General features: G+C 42.9%; 1 protein-coding gene across 1 annotated transcript in view; it reads right to left on the bottom strand.

Annotated features, from left to right (window-relative positions):
- The window catches only part of ZMYM2 (zinc finger MYM-type containing 2), an 87901-nt gene extending 72810 nt beyond the window's left edge, over positions 1 to 15091 (bottom strand). Inside the window, exon 1 of the mRNA XM_053969748.1 lies at positions 15023 to 15091. The gene's annotated coding sequence lies outside the window, so the exon portion shown is untranslated. The remainder of the gene's footprint in view (positions 1 to 15022) is intronic.
- Positions 15092 to 15379: the final 288 nt, after the last annotated feature.

Here is a 15379-nt window from a genome sequence, read left to right as displayed (position 1 = left end):
TAAACTTATTCACAGCAGCTGAAAACATAAACTGATTGTAAAGCAGTGCGGCAGGAAAAAACACTAGTGATAAATCCAAGGTAATGAACAGGGAGCGAGGGGGAGGGGGGAAGAAAGAATACACATAATTTACAATCCCAGTTGCAACTCTCTCTCTTTCAAATCAAAGCTACTCAATCATCAACAACCAAAGAGGAAAAAAAAAAAATCAAATAAAACAAAGCACATTTGTTACTATGAAAAAAACATACTTCACCAGCATCTTGCTCATCATGAGATGTTCAGATCACTCACTTTTCAGAGAAAGGGAAAAACAGATGAGTTACATGAACAATTTATACTCATGGAAAACGCTTCTCTTTGAAACAAAAACAATTCAAGAAGATCCTAAATCTGAAAGAATAAAAAAATTACAGATGATAAGAGTTGCCCAGTGTTTTGCAAGAACAAAAAGGTGCCAAATTAAATAATTAAGAAGTCTTAATAATCTATTGTGCATGAAAACATTTTGTAAATTGGGAGTCACTGCTGTAGAAAGCTACAGAGGTTAGAAATGCCAACCAGTTCGAACAGGGACTGGGCAAACATGGAATAAATGCATTGATGACTTAAACACAGTGGTTCAAAGGAAACAAGTGGTTCTTGGCCAGCCACCTGAAAACCAGAATACACCTGCAGAAAAAACAAGCTTTAACTGGAAAGCTTCTATTCCTAGACATCCATGTTGCAAACAAGTTACCCAATTGTCTATTTGCCTAGTACAGCAATTACCCTAACTTAGGAGAAGGAGAGTAATAATAATCTTCTTACATACAAAAGAAATATCACTAGCCTCACGGAAACTCTACCCATTTACCCAAAAAATCAAAATTTCAGCCTATGGCTGTCAAGCTGACTTCAACTGAGGGATGTGTGCCAACATTTTGGTATAAGGGTTAGAGACTTACTGAACATGTCCTGATGTTCTGTGAGGCTATCCAGTTCTAATGGCCACTTCCTGACCCTGACATTCATTTGACCATAGTATCAATTAATTCCTTAATTCAGCTACTTTCTAAAGTTCCTCTCTTTATTACAGAAAAACACTTATCACTTGACTTTCCTTATGTCTGATGATCACAAACTCAGTACAGACTATCTGCAAAGCAGCTATCAAGAAGCTCTCTAGCTTAATGTCTTGCTACAGCTCAGGAACACTCATTCCCTACACAGCTAGATGCAACCCACGAATCACAGCTTTCTCGGGGTATGAACCATCAACCCAGTGGCTGGCTGAATGTATGCCACAGTTCACCCCAAAAACAAACTAAATCACTCAAATTAAAATCATCTAAAAGTAGCACTTTTTCACTGCAACTGAAGTAAACTAGTAACTCAACTATATCCACATATAAGAAGTGAAAACTGCTAGAAAAACACAAGTAGCCCAGGATTTTTAAAAAGTTGTAATTTAAGGCAGCTTTAAGCTGAATCTGCATGCTACTACTACAGTCTCAATTTGGGCATAGTAAATGATATATACTGTGTATGGAGAGACTCCTACCTATGTGAATATAACTCCAAGTTAGATACAAAGCAGTTGCAGGGCCATTCTGAGTCACCAGATATAAACAGGCAACCACATAACTGTTTTGGTTTGTGGGTTTTTTCCCCCCTTATATCCTTCCTGAGGGGTATTCAGCCATCAGCCTTAGCTTTTTATGTTCAGATATGCCTTGGATACCTGGTAGCTCTTATTTACTGTTACATCTCTAACAAAAGTTTTAACACTTCTGAAGTTACTAGGTCCACAGTCTCATTGCTATGCTATCATGTGGCACAGCTGTTTCTGCAACCACACATATAACCAGACAAAAGAGACTTTCCTGCTGGAATCCTTTCCAGACAAATCAGTTCCCCAAACGAACAATTTCTGTGCAAGAACACTACAGCTGTGCCTGAACATATCAAGGTTGGTGCCACAGCTCTGAACTTCAGCACAAAGATCACTTCAGCAGACAATGATAATGACAAGCTGATGGCCACAGACAGAAATGCTATACCCTGACAGCAACTACTACATAAAACAATCCAACATGCATGTGCCCACTGACAACACAGCAAACAGCAACAGGCTGAATTTTACAACATGTATATCCACTGGCCACACTGAGTTGTGTATCTAAAGCAAGCGAGGTTTTAAGCAAGCCTCAGATATTACATTAATGCCACAATGACTCAACTATTTCATCTATACTCATCACCACAAATCATGGTAATGAGTTCAACAGGAATACTTGCATATTTTGGGCTAACCTCAAGTGCAAGTATTCACAACACCAAAGCAAAACAAGGGTCTTAAATTACTATACAAGTTAATTAAAGAGTCTGAGTAATATTTAACACAAACCCATCAATGTATTTATATTGCTGGTGTTTCAGAACATGGGTAAAAGCTTTCAGGAACAGGATACTAAGTTTATGTTCACAAATCTAATTTACCTGTTCATCTAAGTACCATCATTACAAAAGCCCGGTATATCTCACTACTTCAGTTTTGAGACATTACTTCAGAATTTATTTTCCAGTAGGTTTGGAGCTGCTTCAAATTTAATTATTTGCTCTGATTTTGAAAGAAATTGTATGGATTGAAGAAATTAGCTTACTAAAAGTGTGTTTGTCATGCAGATTTCAGAGAATTCAACAAAAAAGCATATGAAAAGACCTGTAATCCAGCAGAGACAGAAACTAAGAACAATAAAAGGGCAAGATCTACTTAGTCAAATATTGTGAAGCAAGTCAATAAATTTTAGTTTTATTCACAAGAATAACTATAATAAGCTAAAGCTTACCAAAAGCATTCAAACTTTGATATCTTCTGAGCATCTTAACTGAACTACAGCCACCACTGTCACCTGTGAATGCTGACATCTGTTTTCCAACTGATGCTTCCAGGCATACTTGAACAATTTTGCTCAACACAGGCTCTTTCTTGAGTCTTCCTACTCAATGAATGCAAAGAAATGCTTCCTTGCGTGCACAAACAGAATCAAAATACAGAGTCAACCTCAAACTTAATTCCATGAAGGGGTATCTAAAGTACCAGTAATTCTCAAGACTACTCATCAAAGAATAAACAGCACCTGGCATAAGAATTCATGGCAAATCAAAATCATACAGTTGACCAACACTGTTTTAGGGCAGCCACGCTAACATGTCTCTCCCTCCTTATCCGCACACTTTCTATGTATTTCATGGCTGTTTAATCTTGGAAACACACTGATCAGCAAGAACACAGCACCATTTCTAGCCTTAAAAGCTATTATGTGTAATGTGGTAGACAGTAAATTTTACCTACTACTCAAGCAGCAAGATGCTCCTTAAGGATGTCCTTTATTATAAATGGAATAGAAAGGTGAAGCAAGACAGAAAACAAAGGACATACAATAAATGCTTATCTATTACTTATAGCCAAACATTTGTCTGTTTCCAGAAAACAGGCAACACTAGGCCACAGCAACAGACATGAAAGATGGCTAAGTGGAAAGGGAATACAGAAACAGTAGAGAAACACTATGCTAGAGATTGGAAAGCAGGAAAATGACATGTAAAATCCTGAAAAATAAATAGAAAGTGGCATTAATACAGCATGGAAAGAGTCAAGTTGTCATTTGATGGATCTTAACTTTAAAAAATGCAACACTTAATAGCAAAAACAAATACTGAATGACTAGATCAGAAACAGACACAGGAACAATACATTTATTTAGATGTCAGGCCTGGGCAATAGAACACAGGCCATTGGTGTCAGTGGGTCACAGCACACATTTCAAAAATATGCCTTACTCTTGCTCCACACAGAGCAATGAAGATTAACTGAGAATTCAAATCTATGAAGTCCCTAATTTTTGTTAGCATTTAAAAAAAAATCTGGTATACACAAATAGCACACCATCTTTCAAATTTGTCAAGTTACAAAAAATTGGATGTACAGCCAATCATATATAAACCAAGCAAATGTGAACAAGCAACTAGAGACCAGAAAGAACAGAAATCTCAAGAGCAAGAATTTCCCAACGTTTGATTATCTTAGCTATTCACAACTGTTGCCCCTGTTGCTACTTACGCCTATTACCTGCCATTGTACCAAAAGGTATCTCAGAGAAGAGCTTGGCTTTGTCTTCTCTCTATTTTCCCACTAATCAGTTGAACACAGCAGTAACCTGTCCCTTCAGCCTTCTCTTTAGACTGAACACACTCCTCTTTCTCAGCTTTTCTTTCTTTGTTATGTGTTCAATCACTCTGGTCTTACACTGGGCTTACTCTAGAATATCCCTATCTTCATTAGGACAGAGTCTAACCAAAACCAGACTAAATACTGTAGATGTGGTCTCCCAGTATAAGACAGCGCAGAACAATCACTTTCTTTAAACTGCTGGCTACCACCTTGCTTCTTTCAGTCCAGTATGCTGCTTACATTCATCCTGCTAGGGTGCACTACTCATGTTTAACTTGCTGTTCACCAGGACTAGCCAAAGCTGTCTTCTATCCTGTAAGTGCCCAGATTGTACTATTCCCAAACATTCTGGAAATGAAAACACTTTTTAACTAACAATATGGACTTTTAACATTATTCTTCATTAGTACTTCTTCTTAATTGGTTGGGATTTTTAAATTTTTATTTTAAACTAGCATTTAATCTACACTCATATATGTATAACCCATGAACAAGTAGCTCTGACTGGGTAGCTGGTATCCACCATGCCTAATGGCACACCACTTCTCAGTGCCTGACTGCACAAATCTTTTTGACTAATGCTTCTAAAATACTTTATTTCTGCATATGCTTAGAAAGAGGAAAAACTGTCATGCCAAAGTCCGTTAATGAACGAGTTTGCAGACAGACCATTATAATTGCCTTTAGCATAACTAACATCAGTTAAAGCCTCAACCAGATTTTTCATCCCTGAGAAATAATCAAGTATTGGCTTACAACCTAGTATTTTGGGCCTGGTATGGACAAGCTTCTTCAACACCATTTATTTGCAGTGATTAGTATTCAATGCATCAAGTAATTCAGAACAAAGAAAACTGAATTTAAAAGAGTTAATATTATGCTATACGGAGGAGGGAAACCCATCTTGCCCAGACTAAGATCAAATAGACAATGAAGCTACAGTGTAACAAAGGAAAGAAAAAACTTATCACCATAAACAAAATGTGATCGGAAAAGAAATGGGAGAAAACTAAACAAAAAAAAAACAGCCACAAAATCGTTCATGTTCTATAGGAGGTAAGGTTGATGGGAAACGAAATCCAAGGCAAGAATAGATCTGGTCAGCAAGGCAAGTACGTATGATAGGTTTTCACAGCTGCACTGGCTGCTACAAGTTACATTATGCAATCAAGACTCCAGGTTATCCAACTGCTTTAAAATGTAAAAGGTAGTCTTATTTTTAAATAAGATGCATATCGTATTTGTTAGGGCCACAGTTCCACAGCTACAAACCACATCCAGTCCTGGACAGGACTACTGTGGTTTTGAATTCCTACTCCTTTCCCCTTTCTCCCTAGCTGTTTAAGGATTCTAACAGCCAGTCCATCGCGGGAGCTAAGATGGTAGAAAGCGGAAACACAAAAAGACAAGAGCAAGTACTCTACACCTACATAGCTGCTTACCCCCAAATTTCATTGTGATGATTCATGTACCTAAATTGACTCCGAAAATCGAAAACATAAAACAATCAAAAAAGCCAAAAAAGGCTGATGTTGGTACAAACAGGAAAGGACAATGGCAAACCTAAGTTAGTTTGGTTTAAATGGTCATACAACCAAGGATATATACATTAAATTTAAACCCATGAAAAATATACAAAGTAATATTTGTTTTAAGCCAATATTTCGTCTTTTGAGTCCACATATGCAACTGGAAGTATAGTCTGAGCCTTAAAAAAAAAAAAAAAAAAAAAAACCAACAAACATATTAACTTTCCTAGCAGGGAGCTTTTCAAATCCTCTATAAACTTTTGCCTAAAAAGAAAAAAGTGATGCCTCAATAAGCTATTCCATCTTCTAGTTCTTGTACCTGCTGAATAGCTACACACTGTTTCTTGTTTGATTTTGTACTGCTTAGGCAATAACTGACACTAAGAAATTCAGCCTTTAACATTGGAGCTGGAAAGGGAGATGGAGGAAGCACACCCAATTATCTAACATGTTATTGGGTGCTCAATCTCTCCTAGATTAGGATAAAGTCATAGCCTAATCTATTCTCTTTTATTTGAGGAATAGACTGAGTTCCTGAAGTCTGTTAATAGAAAGCATGTTTTCCACTTCTTCTTAAGTAATTCTTGTGTCGCTTCTCCAAACTTTATGGCTCTTTTAAATTACTAAAAAAAGCTGAATTTCGTTCAGATCATTACTATACTATACACATATCAGTCAGACCATTTCAGTCATCTCAGTATTTCTCTTTGTTAATTCTTTGGATAGAAGTATACATAATGATGGTCAAACACCACAGCGATGGCAAATATCCAAATTTTGCTTCTGGTAAAAAACAAATCACCTTTGTTGTCCTCTCCATTTTCATTTCTAAATTGTCATTTCTTCTTTTATTACATGGATTACAAAGGACTTCTTACCTGGCCTCTCTAGATACTACTTGGCTTCCTTAATGAGGCATCACCAACCAGAAGAAAACATCATTTCCTGAATTAACAATTTTTTTTTCAAAAAACATAACCACCCTTACAAGAAAAACTACTGCTACTACTAATAATTTTTATAATAAACAAAATCCCAAACATGCATATGTGCAAACACTAGTTATAAACTCAAAAGATGTCTGGTAAATTCTGCCAGCTTAATAAGAATTCTTAAACATTTATAGATTGGCATATTAACAAACAATTGTTGTTCAAACAAAACTACATTATCTCAGGTATAACAGAACACTAGGTCTTCTTCCCTTTTCCATACACACACACAAAGAAAAAAAAGACACCAATACCACACCCATAGATCACAACTGTTATCACAGACTCTCAGGAGCCAAAGCTGTAGACCACATCATGCTAGCCACTGTGCAAACACAGAGTGAAACTGTTCAAAGAGCAAACAATCTAAACATAAGGGGCAACAGATGGAGAGAGACAAAAATGAGAATACAAGGAAACAGCACCACCATAAACAATGGTTACAAATAGTTCTTTCTCTAAGGATGGTGTGTTTTGAGTCCCAGGGTGACAGGAAAGGTGGTGGTTGGGGTTTGTTTTCAGTAGGTTTTATTTCCTGAAGTGAGGTTCTTTTGCATTAACAGGTTGCAACTGGCTTGCCTGTAAGAGTGCACATGCAGCACTTCTCCAAGCATGAGGAGCATCACAGGAGAATGAATGAAATTGTTTAACTGCCATGATGTCACTTCCTAAACAGCACTTACAATCTCATTAACAACAAAAAACAGATAGTACCATTCACAGTTAAATCCCAACATTAGATTAAAGATAAGCAAAACCTGTTGGTTTTATCACCATAAAATGCAGAAGGCAAAAAGATCAGACAGTCAAAGGAGAAGTCCAGGAAAGCACTCCGGTATAGGATTCTGGGTCCATATCAACAGAGCAGGATCATTCTTATCACATCTGTTAAGAAAAATTGTTACGACACGATACAGAGATCAAAGGTATGATCTTGTACTCTTGTGATCTTTTAACACAACTGAATAACAAACACCTAACTGGTGATTAACAGTTAAGACACCACTTAATATGTGGGAGAAATCTACAGTCTTTGTTAGAAGAGTGTGTGCTTTGTCTAAAACCAGGGCTAATTATGAGCTTGAATCAAAGATGTCACGACACTACTGTCTACAAGCAACAGCACAGAGTTTTCATTTGCAATAGTAGCCTCAGCTAAAGGTCAGACGTCCACAAAGAGAAGTCAAAAGTGCACACAGAGATTTAGCTAGTTTAGAGGGCAGCAAGTCTGGAAAAGAGAGAGAGACTTGAAGGTCATCCATACAGGCATGACAGCTGAGTTTATGAATGAAATGAACAAAGTGACTTTTAGAGAAATCTGATGTAGTACTAGGAGTAAATATCAAGCTGGAAAGATCTTACACAGATCTAAGGAAAAGGAACTCCAAGAAGTAAGGTTTTCACCGAGGTTACTTTCAAGGAGAGAGGAAAACAAAAAGCAAAAGAAAAAAAAAAGCACAGCTGCATTATGAATTAACTCAAATGAATTAACTTTTTTTAACATTCAGTATGGCTGCATTGCACTGAAGAGCTTAAAGAAAGGTAAGATGCCAGTACACTTCCAACAAAAGCCTGCAAGAGGAAAACAAAGATGTCCATGCTTCTTGAACTGACTGTGAGTTGCAAGCAGCCCTCAATTAGTAAAATTCGCCATGACCCATACAATTCTATGTGCATGATTTTCTATCTTCTTCAATACCATCTTTCACAGCAAAAGATTAGAGGAAACTAAATGTAGAAACCAACACAAACACAAATAATGCCACTGATTTCTCCTAATGATCTAGCCCAGCAGAAGTTACATCAGTAGCTCTGATTCAAATATTGAAGCAGCTGTTGTCCCCATCAGTGCCCAAGTGGCAGCATGTGCCCAAGCATACATGGCTACTGTACAAGCTATTCCATGGGGGAAAGGTAGAACTGAGATGACATTCTGCTTAGCATGTGCTGGGGCTAAAACTGATGAGCAGGGAGTATGCCTGAATAGACTTCTGTACAAAACTAGGTACACAAATGTCAGTATTACAGCCTTTGGAAGCTACAATGATGCTGATTCTGATCGTCTTGTAAGGGTTAAAGAACCTGTACAATAAAGTTCATAAACCTTTTAAATAAAGAGTAACATATTACACATTGTATTTTTTAGAGACCCAAACACATAGTTTTGCACAACAGCAAACACCATTAAGTAGTCCCATCTCAGACAAACTTAAAAAACCCAAACAAAATCCTCTTGTGCTACTGACTCTCAGTATGGCTGGCTAGAGCACTGACATCACCTGAGTGTTTCAAACCAGTATTGCAGCTACTCTAAGATCACTGAACACTTGCTTCTGCATCCCACCTCTGTGATGAGTCCCTGCTATCCCTACAAGATTATTCTCTTAATAGCTGATGGTGAGAAAGGGGCAGAGAAAGAAGTCGTGGTAAAGCTAATCCCAAAAGATTTAGGAAACATGGACAAAAATTAAGAATTTAAGCATGACAACAAACTTACGAAGTACAAATGCCCTCTGAATCAAGAGCATATAAAAAATATGTTGGTAGCAATCTTGTCGCTAGAAACTGTCACTTGAACACAAAAATTAACAATCTCTATAGATTTTACTTATGTTGGATTAATAAAATCTATATTATAACCATTGATTGAAATAATTTTCTTCTGATAGCAATCCAGAGCAAGAAAACAACTATCATCATTGACATGTCGTGTCCAAGAGATACTTCAGGTGAAGGGACAAGAAACCCTCAGTGGACCCTGTCCATAAAGGACAGTCACTGATCTCCTCTACTACAACTGCTGATGTTCTCATACATACACACATATAATCAAACTCTTTGTGTGTGTGTGTCTTATTGAACTCTAGTGGCATTGAGATTCACAGAATACATATGAAATTCATAACTTCTAGAAGTTCATGGAAAAGAAAAGTTTTCAATTGTCAAAATCATTTAAGTATAAATAAGTGGCATTGAAATCATAGAACTATTTAGGTTGGAAAACACACATAAGATCAAGTCCAACCATTAAACTGACATCATCATGTTCACTACTAAATTATGTCCCTACGTTTCACACCTACACATCTTCTAATTACTTTCAGGGATGGCAACTCCACCACTTTCCTAGGAATCATGTTTCTATTCTTGACAACCCTTCCAGTGAAAAAATTTTCCAAAAAAATCCAATCTAAACCTCCCTTGGTGCAACTTGAGGCCATCTTGTTCTGTCACTTGTAACCCGGAGAAGAGGCCAACTCCTATCCAGCTGCACCCTCCTTTCAGGCAGTTGCAGAGAGTGATGAGGTCCACCCTGAGCCTCCTTTGCTCCAGGCTGAACACCCCCAGCTCCCTCAGCTGCTCCTCACAGGACTTGTGCTCCAGACCCTTCCCCAGCTCCGTTGCCCTTCTCTGGACACGCTCCAGCCCCTCAATGTCTTTCTTGCAGTGAGGGGCCCAGAACTGAACACAGGATTGGAGCTGTGGCCTCACCAGTGCTGAGTGCAGGGGGACGGTCATTGCCCTGCTCCTGCTGGCCACACCAGTGCTGATCCAGGCCAGGATGCCATCGGCCTTCTTGGGCCAACAGGCACACACGGGATTGTATTCAACCCAGCCAACCACAGCAGCAGTGAATGCTGCTTAACCATCTGAGTAGGGGGTAAGGGATGGAGATTCACATGATAGCAAAGATGCAAAGCTTGTTTGTGCATTAGAAACCACAGAAACGCCTGAGAACCGTCACACACATGAATCAGCACTTCTCTCCCAAAATAGGTGGCAGGATGAATAGTCCCAGTAAAGTGCATTTACACCAATACACACAGAATGGGCAACAAACAGGAGGGGCTGGAATCCTGCTGTAAAACTATGCTATCAAAATCAATATAGTGAAAGTCCTAACTGAAGAAGCCATAACATGCAACTGCATTCCAGAAGTCTCAAACTTCTTCCTTCCACCAAAAATTTCTCTTAGAAGTACAAAACGCTATCTGACAAACTTGCAAATCTTGGTATAAAATAAAGAATGTAAATAGTAGCATCTAAATTGAGTAAATCGTTCATACATCAAGTTGGCATGTACTGCCAGCCATATCTGCCAGCAGCACATAGGGCAAGCTATAAATATGGAATACAAGCTAAGCTTCATCTGAACTTTAACGTGTAAGCAAGCAACCCAGTTAGCCACAAAGAGCCTTCAACTACTAAGATTAAATCACTGAAACAAAGTTAAGAAGAAGTTGAAAAGAAAACACTTCCAGCTGTGGAGCTGAACACAATTTCAGTGGACACAAAACTCTACTGCAACACAGCGGGCTTTTAAGGCCCTCATGAGGCAAGTATTACCTCTAACTTCTCACACTGGACACCTGAGTAGTCTTTTGAACTCTTGTGAACTTCAAATTCCAATCCCTTTCCATAAATTGGTTGAGTTCACTGTTAATTGTGATGGAAAAATAAATAGTTCTCCATGAACAGTGAATTTTCCATTAGCAACAATTCTTGAGACAAGTTCTTAACAGAACTCCCCATACTGCTTTTGTTGCAGGGTACATCAATTAAATGCAAACTCAAACAGTGTGACAGAACTTCAGTAACTCTGCACTTAGTCTTCAAAACCAAAATAAAAACTTCTCAAACACAAGACAACTCATGATTCTGCAGGACCAAAAAAACCAAAACCCAAACCAAACAACCCTAGCAAAAATCTGAAAGAGATTGTACCAGCTTTGTAGCATATCCCTCTGTACATACTTGAACAAGCTCTATAAAAGACAAAGAAACTTGCTTTCATTTTTTCACTGCCACTTTGACATTCTTGCTGAAGCAAATCCCCATTAGCATGTTATTACAGGGTAAGCAACAGTAGAATGCAATCATATATTTGAGGTCAAAGAGGATTAATAACAACAATATAAAGCCAATTTAGTAGATAATAAAGTGAATTTATTGCTCTAATTAAGACAGACTTCTATTAAAACAAGTTACTTAGTTTAACCACCAAATAACATGGCTGACGATTTTGGTTCCTAGAGATGACCTTGTAGCACTAAGCAAATACCCAGAACAGCATGGTCCTATCACATGCCATAAGAAGGCTCTACCACCATCATCACAGCTGGAGGAGGACAATGTGCCACCTACCAGGATGCTTTTGTGCAAGACATTTACTGAAAGGTTTATCTTAGCTATACAGCTGTTCTTGGTAGTATTATCATCTTTTCATAAGCAGCCACACAAAGCTGCAATAATTTTTGTCAAACCAGCTCCAGTACACAACAGTCCCCCTTCTTCCAAAGCATCACTTGCCTTGGTATTTCCTTGAAGTAACTTTTTTTGACATGAGGGGTAATCAGAAAAAACAGAACAACTATTAGACTGGAATGCATAATGAATGAATCAGAAATAAAATTAGATGGTAGCCTTACATCCAAGATATGATAAGAGTTAAAAAATTACTATTAAAAATTTTAAACTGCTGTAGCAAGTCAAGGGTTGGAACAGATGACTTTATTAAAGATAACATGCCATGTAAACTCTTACAAGTCTTTGATGCAGTTCGTAATTTTAGACGTGCAGAACAAATACAGATCCGATGTCCTCATCCTAAGCAGTGAGGCTTTGCACTGAACCACTTATTCTTTGTATATGTAAGCCACCAAAAAGTGACAAAGTTGCAAGCTCTGCGAATCTGGAAAATCTACCACGTAAAACAGCAAGGCACAGAAACAGAGCGGGGGGGGGAAAATTCTAGATACAAGTGGTGGGGAAGACCGCAATACCTGAATCCGTGCTGTAACCAAGCGAGGGACCCAGAAGGCAAGAGAGGCGCTGCCTTTTTGTTTTGTTCTCGGGCTGCACGCTCCCAGCGGAGCCGCCGCGCTGCCCGCCGGCGCCTCTGGCGGCACAGCCCGCGCACCGCGCCCGGGCCCACCGCGGCAGCTCCCGAGCCTCACTCGCTCCTTCGCTGCGCTACTTGGCGATTTCGGAATGCCCCACGCTGCTAAAAAACAGCCCCAACATTAACAAGGACAGAAACTAGAGTCAAGTTACATCCCAGTCCTACCCACAGGGATTGGCAACAAGCCTCTCCTTAGCCAACCTAACACCCAACGGAGATCAAAATCTGCTCTCAAAATCCCACACAGACAAAACACCAAAAATACTCGTTATTGGGAACCTGTGGGTTTCACCAGTGTCCTCCAGCTTCCTGGGGAAGGGACAAAGTAGATGGCTCAGAAGCCCAGCCAAGGAAGCCAACAAGACCACCCCAACAAATCTGCGTGTGCAGAGAACCAGTGTGAATGCACAAAAAGACCATGGAGCGCGCTTCTCCATTACAAACTGCTGGGTGATTTTAAACCTCCCATGCCTCTTCTTAGCTTCGAGATGATACGCGGGACACGTGATTCGAGCAATGGAGGGGGGGAGAAAAATTCAAGATGGCTGAAGGTGTCTCGTCACGGATTTTCACATACGCTCCAGAACTCTAGAGGGCACCCGAAATATGCCCTCCTCCTCCTCCCTCCCGAGCCGGGTAACGTGAGCAGCGGCAGCAGCCCGTCGTCTGCCTGCCGGAGTTGGTATTGCAGGAGCGATGTCTGCAGCAGCAGCGCCCACTCCGAGGAGGAGCCGCCTCACAGCCATTACTGGGGCTTCGCCCCAGGGCAGCGGCTACTGAACCCAGGAATTTCCCCACCCAGTCCTAGAGGGACCTCATTCCACCCCTGCCCCCGGAGAATATGGGGCTGGGGGAATGGTTCAAGCCCGCTGTAAGCAGGTCTAGCAAAGGCAGAAACAGATACACAAATAGCACTCACAATGGAGCTCCCTCTCCTTGTTGGTCGCTGCCAAGGCTGCACCAAACTGGGCTGGAGCCTAAGGGAAAGACATGGGGTTAACACGGGGCAGCGAGGATCAGGCAGTGCCCTCAAGGAGCGTTTCCATCGCCTGGCCAGGGCAGGTACTGCCTGCATCACTCACCACTTCCCTTTAATCCCAATCTTTCAAATAAATAAATAAACAAACAAACAAACAAATCCACTGCTCTCGCCGGGGGCGGTGGGGTACACCTCATGGCACACCCACGCAGCTTGTCCCCGCTGAAGGAAGGAGGGACAGACAAGGAGCCCTCTCGGGGCGCCGCCACAACGGGGGACTCCTACCGCTAGTGTGGGGTAGAGAGGCAGCGGTGGCACCCACGGCGGGGAGCAGCGAGTGTTACCTGCGAACTTGCCCTATACGCCCTGAACCGGCGCCGGGAGGGGCCGCGGGGCCCTCAGCGGCACGGCCCCGGCGCCGGGCGAGCGCCCGCGCCCCCCGCCCGCTCGCGCGGCAGTTGCCCCTGGTCTCGGGTTTGCCCCCCTGCAGTCGGCCAGCAGCACTACCGCCTCCTGTCCGCCATTAGAGGGACCCAGCCGAACAATACGGGAGGGGAGCCGCGGAGCGCCGGGCAGGGGAGGGGAGAGGAGGGGAGGGGAGGGAGGTACCCGCGGGGGGGCTGCGAGGGCGGTGGGTGGGGGAGGCACAGGGGCAGAACAACAGCCGAGGGCCCGGCGGGGAAGGGAGGGAGAGAGTTAAAATAGGAGGCGCTAGAGCAGACCCGGCCCTTCCCCCAAATACCCCTGCCCCCCCCTTCGGGGCTGCCCCCAGGCGCCCCCCATTTTTCCCCACCGCCCCCCGCCGTGGCGCGATGGTTATGCGCGGGATTGCCCCCGATGCCGCCAGCACCCCCGCCGCTGGAGGTGACGGCGCGGCAGCGACACCGCGGGGTACTTCGGCCGGGTAGCTGGGAGGCACGGCGTTGCTCTCCCATCCCCGCCCTGGGGGCAGCTAAGCGCCGCCAGCCCCCCGCCAGCCCGCCTCGGTGAGGCGCAGCGCCCCATGCCCGCGCCTTACCCGGCTCCCCACCGCCCGCGGGCACGAACCCCCCCCCCCCGCCCCCGCGGGGGACGCACGCACTCTGCGCTACTCCTCCGGCGCCTCAACTCTAACTCGGTCCAGTCCCGGGCGAAGCGCAGCTGCTGGCGAAGGGGAGGAGGAACCGGGCCAAGGGAGCTCGGGGAGATCCGCCTCCCTGCCCTGGCATTGGCTTTCCCAGAGGGCGGGCTCTGGCGTTGGGCTAGCCGAGTGGGTGCGCCGCCCATCCATCAGAGCCGCCCGCAGCCGGTTGACCCTATAAACTGCCAATCTTCCTCCTGGCCATGCTTGGGGTTCTTCCCACTTTGATCCATCAGGTTTGAGGAACCCGGATCGCTGCCCACCGACCGGCTCGTTACCCGTACCCAAAGGTTGCGCTGGCGCTCCCCGCGCCGCTCTTTGACAGCGGCAACTTGCAGAAGTTCTCGGTGCCGCCGCGCCGGCTGCGCCCCGCCGGCCGCGGGCAGGGTGCGCTTAGCCGTCCTGGCCGTGCGCTCGCTCCCTGCGGGCGCCACCGCTCCGGCCGTGGGGCGCGGGCTCGCCTCTCCCGCTCCGTCCCCCGCCGCCGAGCCATAGGGGCTGGCAGTGCTTCTCCGAAGGGCTCCACTTCTCTCCTTCCTTTCCCTCACCACGGTTTTGAACCTGGGGTCATTCCCATGGTGGACAGAGCATGGGTAATGGAAGCGTTCCCAGAGGGAAAAGGGAGAGTTCACGTCTCCTAG

The sequence above is a fragment of the Vidua macroura genome, chromosome 2, assembly GCF_024509145.1.
Source record: "Vidua macroura isolate BioBank_ID:100142 chromosome 2, ASM2450914v1, whole genome shotgun sequence".
Lineage (NCBI taxonomy): Eukaryota > Metazoa > Chordata > Aves > Passeriformes > Viduidae > Vidua > Vidua macroura.
This window is presented reverse-complemented; position numbering and strand designations above follow the sequence as displayed.